Here is an 8,804-nt window from a genome sequence, read left to right on the forward strand (position 1 = left end):
GAAAAGGATTCGTGGTCCGCGAATGCACTTTTATCATACGTGACTCGCACCTAACCCCTCCTCTTCAGTGGGGCCCACGTTAAATGGGACTTGAATTGTCAGTGCACAGGTGCACAGGAAGTTCCTGTGGTATGAAGTTGTATGGGACCCACATAGATGGGCGTGATAAATCCACTCCGTTCATCCTTTTTCTAAAGATTATAATAGGATTGGGTTCGAAAAGTCCGGCAGATTGACAACACAGGTAGGCCATACCATATGAAACAGTGAAGAAGGAAACGTCCACTGTTGAAACCTTCTTAGAGAAGTTCAAAATATTTGCATGCCATCGAAACCGTTCGTAGGTTTATTTCAAAGATAAATGGTTGTAACAAGCATCATCATGATAAAAATCTTCTGTGGCCCCACAAGGTTTCTAAATGGTGGGTATTTAATCCACCCTTTTTAGTATGGTGTGGCCCATATGAATTTTGGAACTTTCTGATTTTTTAGATTCCTGTCCTATTTTGGTCTTCTGAGACTGATGGACCGAGTGGATTTGTCATGGGCATCTCTCAGGGTCCGGCATAGCTTCCGAACTTCGTGCACAGGCAAGTCTCTTCCGGCAGGCCGCAGGGCTGAGCATTGCCGAGGCAACACAAACCATTTCAGTGTAATCTTAACCATTCATCAGTCAAGCCACATAATCTTAACCATTCAAACCAAAATTCATGATCTCCCATGACTCAGATGGGCCACAACATAGAATATAGTTAGGATGGAACATATGCCATTTGTTTTTGCACCTGCAGTGGTTCTTATATTTCATCCGATCCGTTCATCTGATTTGCTTTATTTAGACGAAATAATTGTCAAAACCCACAGTTTTCTAAAACCCAGGTGCGCCATTCTATGTGAAATTTAAGGTTTTAGGTAAAACTTATTGTGGTGGGCAACCTGAGTGTTAAATCCACCTGAGTTTTTGAATCATAGACCAATGAAGGGTTCTCTACATGATGAACGGAGTGGATTTGATACACTTTAAGTCATTTATCACACATCAGTGAAAGTAACCCCGATGTACCCAAGCGTTTTCTTTCCTATAACCCCACATTATGTTGGGCCCAACATGGTGTTTTTGATATATCCACTCCGTCCATCAGTTTCTACAGCTTATTTAAGTATACGAGCATAAACATGCGGAAGGTCCAAGACTCATGTAAGCCACGCCACAAGAAATAGTGGCCATTGAATGTTGACCATGGAACCTTATTTTGGGTTTGTTTTCCCTTCATCCATCCTGGTGGGACCACCTTATGAACGCATTGGATGGCATATAAACATCAGGTTGGCAACATAAATGCTTCAACGGCGGACGTTTCAGACCCGGATTGGGTACTACCTTCACCACTACCACGGACGGTCCTGGCGGGGACTCTGTGAGACAAACCGTGATGTATGCGTTTCATCCCTGCCGTCCATTCATTTTCAAATATCATTTTAGGTGATTAAAAAGAAAAAATGAGGCAGATAAAAGCTCAATTGGGCCACACCATAGGAAATAGTGAGAATTGAACACCTGCCGCTGAGACCTCTTAAAGGCCACGGAAGTTTTGAATAACGCTGATATTTACGTTTTCACTTCATCCATATCTATGTGACCTCATGAACAGTTTGGATGGGAAATAAATACGGTTGTCCGAAAAAAAATTGTAACTGATGTTTCTTATAATGTGGTCCACTTGAGCCGTGGATCTGCTTTATTTTTTGTTTTATCACCTGAAATGAACTTTCAAAATGGATGGACGGAGTGGATTAAAAAATACATCATGGTGGGCCCACACATCCCCTACCTGGACCGTCCGTCACTAGCTAGGTACCGGTGGGGGGTAATACCCAATTTGCGTCCGGGTTACCGGCTCGGTCGGTAGTGACCCGCCGGTGCTGGAAACGCTCCGTGGGCCCACCATGATATAAGTGTTTCATCCATGCGGTCCATCGAATTTTCCAGCCGATTTGAGGGCGTGAGCCCAAAAATCAGGCAGATCCAAATCTTAAAAAGTGGCTATTCAATACTTACCATTAAAAACTTCTACGGCCATAAAAGTTTTGAATCAAGCTTATATATGTGTTTTCACTATTTTCCTATTGTGTGGTCCACTTGATATTTAGATCTACTTCATTTTTTGCATCATGTCTTTAAATCAGCTGAAAAAATAGATAGACGGCGTAGATAAAATATGCACATCATGGTGGGGCCCACGAAGCACCGCCTAATATCCACTACCGAAGCCGAGTCCCAGGGATTCCTGTAACCGGGTAAGTCGCAACCGGTTCTCCACCGTTTAAAAAATGGTGATGATGCATCATACTCCTCACATGTGGCCCTGATGTACAGCTATCTAGACCATTTGGGTTGTGGCCCACATCGTGAATGGATTGTATATCCATAAGATTAGCTCTGATCAAGTAATCCTAACCCTCCAATTGGTGACTATCACATGGGTGGTCAAAATTAAAATGTAAATCAAGTGGTTACCAGTACCCTATCCATGCAACTTTTCAGTTGTGTTCGAGCTACAGGTTGATCAAAAGGTTGATCAAAAATTGAACGGTCTGGATTGCATTACAGTTAAGTCATTTGTACGTTTGAGGAAGCACCACCAGAACTTGCATAAAAGCCTAGGATTGAGGGACGCACGGGGAGGAAAGATTTGCACGAGTGCATCTCGACGTATTCCAATAATAAATGTCCGACATTAGCTGTTCTAGTTGTGTGTTTTCTTGCTTACGAAGTATAATATGTGGGACCCACTGTGATTTATGTATCCTATCCATACCGTCCATCCGTTTTAACAGAAAATTTTATTGAATTTTACCAAAATTAAAGTATATCCAATGCTCAATTAGACCACACTATGGGAAACAGTGGTAGTAAAAATTCCACCATTGAAGGCTTCCAGAGGGCTATAGAAGTTTTGGATCAATCCGATGTTTTGTGTTTTTCCTTCATCCATATCTATTTGACCTTATGAATAGGTTGGATGACAAATAAGCATTACAGTAGACCCTGTAAAGGTTTCAATGGTGGACGGCATTATCCCCACTGTTTTTTCTGGTGTGGTTCATTTAAAAATTACATATGCTTCAATTTTGGTTTTATACCCTTAAATGATCCGTTAAAACGGATGAACGGCATGGATAATACAAATACATCACCATGGACCCACAGAATGCAACGTATTGAGTTAGTCAGCAATTCAAGGACGGGATTGCGGCCAGCAGGAACGCGGATTACGTGGCGTTAGCAACCCCAACCCCAGCTGCGGTGTATTATGTGTTTGGGCGCTGTGGGGCCCAGACGTATGTATTTTTATCCACACCGTCCATCCGTTTTGAAAGATTATTATAGGAATGAAATAAAAAAATGAAGCAGATTTGACGCTCAAATGGACCACACCACAAGAAACAGTGGGATAATGATACTTCCAGTTGAAACTTTAATTGGGCCCACCGTAATATTTATTTGTCATCCAACCTGTTAATAAAGTCACACATTCTTAGACGAAGGAAAAACAAAAATATCAGCCTAATAAAAAACTTCTGTGGCGCTTGAGAAGTTCTTAATGGTGGCCGTTCGATAACCCTTGTTTCCTATAGTGTGGTCCACTCGAGCTTTGGAGTTACTTATTTTTTGGGTTAATATACTAAAATGAGGGGAGGAAACGGATGGACGGAGTGGATATAAACCATATGCATCATGTTGGGCCCCACAGCGCCCCACACATCCACAAGCGTTGGCAACATCACCTATCCGCGTCCGTCCAGCAGAGTGCCGACGCACTCGGTCCACCGGTCCAACGCTAGTAAAGAAGCACCACGCCTGTATGTACAGGCATGGGACCTACAATAAAAGCCAAAACGATGGGCTTTTTCATTAGCGTCGGACGAAATGCGTCCCAGTTCATTTTGCAATTACACAGGCCGATCATTTGATCCATCATCTATTGGATGCGGCATGCCCAAACTCGTCCAATGAACGGCTTTGATCACTCCGAGATGACGTACATTCAAAGGCCTAAAGTCCAGGCATCTTCTACTGGAATACGTGTGGATGTACTCGAGAAAATCTCTTTCAATTATGGGAGGAGAGAAAGGGGTTGCGAGTGCACTTTAACGATATGTGACTCGCACCAACCCTCTCCGGAGTGGGGCCCACACTAAATGGGATTCAAGTGTGTTATTTCTGCACCGTTGATAAACTGCCATGTGGTGCTGATTTACAGATATCCGGACCATCCATATTGTGGGTCCCTTTGTGAATGGATCAGGAATCACTAAGATTGTGCGGATCAAGCGATCCTAACGGTCTAGTTGATAGGTATCAAATGGATGGTTAAAGGGTCCAAATTAGCGGTGGAAATCAGGTGGTTAATATCATCTTCTTGTGCGATCTTGGGGTTATGCTCCACCTACGGTTAGTTCAACGATCTGGACGGTCCGGATTGCCTTACAACAACCCATGCATGTGCTTGTTTGAAGAATCACCACCATTTATGAAGATGTTGCCGGACTAACATGGAGTCTACGTGGGATTGATTAGTGAATGAGATGCCAGTAGGCCCCGTGAAGTTTCCGTGGTCGGAAGCTATGTGGCCCATCAAGATGTCCGTGAGAATCTACCCCGTCCATCAGTTTCTCCTCTCATGTTAGGAGATGATCTAAAAAAAGAGGTAGATGTAGAAGACCACACGTAGGAAGCAACGGGGAATATGGGGATGGAACGCCCACTGTCTAAACCTTTAAAGAGTCACAAAAGTTATATTTCAGGCTAACATTTGTATTTTCAGTTAATCTTAGTTAGAATAAATTTACCGTACCACCCTGAATTTCAGGGTCGAGCAAGCACACGAGACGCTAACATTTGTATTTTTAGTTAGAACAAATTTATTGTAACACCCTAAATTTAGAGTCAAGCACATACTCGATTCTCGATATTTCGGGTATCACTTATAATTTAAGGAAGTGTGAATTTTTTGTATTTTTAATATGATATTTAAACAATCGTATGATTAAACTAAACTGTGAAATATAGTCTAAAATAAATGTATTTCAAACAAATAACAATTTCAAAATATACAATATACATCCATTCAAAGCATAGACTTCACAATTGGAGTCTAATATATAATTACAAAATAAATAGAAAATGTGTCAAGTCTAAACTCTATCCAACAAAAGAATATTTGCCAAATCCAGCTAAGCCGTAAGCCGGCTACAACTGCCCATCAAATAGCTAGAAGTAGGAAAACTACTCATTTGGATTCATGCATGTGTCTACATCCATAACTCATGCATCTACAATAATGCATGATTGATGTTTTAAAACAGCATCTCAGAGTGGGGGTGGGTGCTCAACTCAATGGTCTCATTTATTCTAAGTTGCACATGTTATCAACTTAATCAGCGCAGTAATGATAGCATAGGTAAACAAACATTTTCTATATAATCTTGCCAAGTGTATGAATGTTATAATAAAATGATGCATGAGCCTTACAATCCAGTACTCCCTCATCATGTGACTCTGACTCCATTCACAAACTATTTATCTTAGTGTAATGTGGCTCATCACCAACATTTATCAATAAGTGTGAATGTTATGCAAGATTAGTTAAGTAGTTATTATGTCCTATTCATTCAGCATATTGGGGAAGCTAAGGTACCACTATTATATCACGAACATCATCTGGATCACGAGGCTCGTAGCGGCTACTCACCAATGTCCCTTGATCCATTTTTGGGTTCATCACCCCATTCAATCACACATGACAAGCAGGTTGCATTTATCATTACTCAATGTTACTACGGGGAGGCTCATCATCCCAGCATAGGCCAACAACTCTAACATAGTGCCTCATACGACCATGCGTAGCTCATAAGTCTCGTAGGATCGTATCGCTAATGTTATAATTAGACTGATTCGAGAGGAATGGTGGTGTCCTAGATACAATCTAGCATTATCACATATTATGAACACAATATGATCAGTCATGCATTAGACTGATATTGACACAAGAGAACCCCGATACAACTGACATTGGGTGCAAAGCATCCTGCATTCAGCATAGTCAATCTACTGTCGATTATCCATGTTCAACCCCAATTGATCGAACAAGCCTGGAGCGGCCAACCTAAGGCAGGCCATCCCTTAAAACATTTTTTACAAAGCCAATTTTACATTAATCACTGAAACGAATGTATTTAATTCGGGGATTTATCATTCAATAATTAACGAAGAAAAGATATAGAGAACAATCATTACAAATTTCATTAATTCTGAGTTTCAATTACATCCTTGTATCTCCCTTGATTTTAAAACAAAGTACAAAGAATTAGTGCAAGCTTGAAAGGAGAAGCAGTTTAATGAAAATTTTGGCAGCATTTCGACGTGTTTTTCATCTGTCATAGTGACAGAGGAGTTGTATGGATCCAAAATCCTTGCTTCAAACCAACATACAAGAAGTGTATTCTTTAGAAGATGAAATGTAAAGAGAACCCACAAAACTGCATCGCACAATAAAGCTCATGTTGAATAGAGGCGCACAACTCACTTGAATTGCGTGGGTGCGCACAACTCATCTTCAGTTGCGTTGGTCCGCATAACTCATCTTCAGTACTTATATCAAGTTGCACAGGTCCGCACAACTCATCTTGAGTTGCAAGGGTCTCTACAACTCATTTTAAGTTGCGCAGGTCCGCACAACTCATCTTCCCCTCTCTCTCTCTGTGCTCCTGGCATCTCTTTAAAACTTCTGATCCTTCAAATGAGAGGGGGAGGGGGTATTTATATGCTTCCACACGTGTGAAGCATCGATTTACGTTCCATGGGCCCCATTCCACGCAACACTATTCACCTACGCAATTATTCACCGTGCAACTATTCACTGTGGCACTATTCACCCATGTAACTATTCATCCGCGCAACTATTCACCCACGCAACTATTCACTACGCACTATTCGCCCATGCAACTATTCATCCGTGTAACTATTCACTTGCGCAACTATTCACCGTAGCACTATTCATCACATCACATATTTTCTAGAGAATAGAGAAAGGGTCGCGTAATGAGCAGGGCTGCCTATCTTGGATCATTAATGAGCAACAAACCAAACTCTTATCGACTCGTGCATTTTTGTGCCCCAACAGATGTCTCATCGATCCTTCTTTGATTGATTTATGAAATTAAATGAAGGATCAATCTTCCTTCTATACAAAAATCCATTTACATCAGAGAAGGATTCTTCATTAAAATATAGTTGGTCGCATAACGGAGAAGGATCGCTTGAACGAAAAACTAAAGAGTGGAGCCTAAAAGAATCAAGCTCGTAGGAATTGTGTTCTAATGGATTGCTGTCAAACGAATCACAGTTAAAAAAATCGAGCTCGAATGAATTGCGGCTGAAGGATGACTATATGATCATGCTTGAACGGGAGACTGAATGATTGTGCTTGAACGGAAGATTGAATGTCACGCCCCGAACTCGGAAACCGGGCTCACAAAATTCCCGATCACCGAATCCGGTGCCGACAGCCTCCGTAGAACCCCATTCTCGGATCCCGACACCCATTTACCAGGTTCCGATCCTGGGATACTACAAGGAGGGTTTCAAATCATTAGTCTGATTCATAATGAGCATAACAAAAGCATAACCCACAATCAATAAGCACAAGAACACCACTACAAAATCCACTATGATCAAAAACTTTTTAAGTACAATACGACTGAAAGAAAATAAAATACAATGTAACAAAAGAAACAGAACTCCAGAAGCTCGGCTGCACGCTCCAACTACAACGAGACTATGGCTGCGACTGCGTCCTGACGTCACCTGCACGCATCAATCGTGCATAAGCTTATGGAAAGCTTAGAGGGTGATGTAAGTGTGTGGGCAATATAAACGTGCTCAAAATGCAAGGTCAGAGTGATGCGGAATCATGGTGATGAGCACATGAATGCAATCAACCGTACAAGGCTATGCGGTGCAAGATATGAATGCTATCGGCCATAACACGGCCATGCGATGCAAGATGCAACTCAAGCATGCCAATCCTCAACATGTATCAGTACAGTTCTCATTCTGGATAATCACCGGGGTCCAATACACTCCAAATGGCATCGCCGCTCTCCGCACAGCCCAAGTAAGCGTAAGAAACCTCACTATCCGCCCGGCCAATACTATCCGGGACGTCGATAGCGGACCCATTCACGAGGTGAACTCACCCTAGTATTGCCCCCTACCCTGGGCGAGTAAGGCCACACTCCTTCCAACCGACCACGACACGGTGGGAGACGCGGCCTCCCGGTATTCGGCCCTCATGCGTTCGTATATCCACTCGGTCTCGACGTTGGAGTCATCCTCCGGTACCATCGGGTTTAGGGATTTTCACCCAGAGATATCTATGGCGCCCGTATGCTAAAACTAAATATTTTCAGTATCCAATCCTGCCATCCACGATGTATCTGTGGAGCTATGGCCCTGATGTCGCTAGGGCACATAGTAACTATAATCACACAAATGCAAGTGCATGAGTCACATTATCAGTCATGCAACAGTCCGTATATACCATGCACTTATATGGGGCAACTCCGCCTATCAGGGAGCCCATAAACAGTCTGCCCAAAGGCATATGCTATGATCGGTCACTCCTCACGTCAGGCATACATATGATGCGAATGATCATGAACCATGGATCTATACTAAACATGCATATAGGGATGGGCTCTGCGTATCATGGGCCTAGACGGCCTGCAGAGTATAAATA

The sequence above is a fragment of the Magnolia sinica genome, chromosome 17, assembly GCF_029962835.1.
Source record: "Magnolia sinica isolate HGM2019 chromosome 17, MsV1, whole genome shotgun sequence".
Taxonomy (NCBI): domain Eukaryota; kingdom Viridiplantae; phylum Streptophyta; class Magnoliopsida; order Magnoliales; family Magnoliaceae; genus Magnolia; species Magnolia sinica.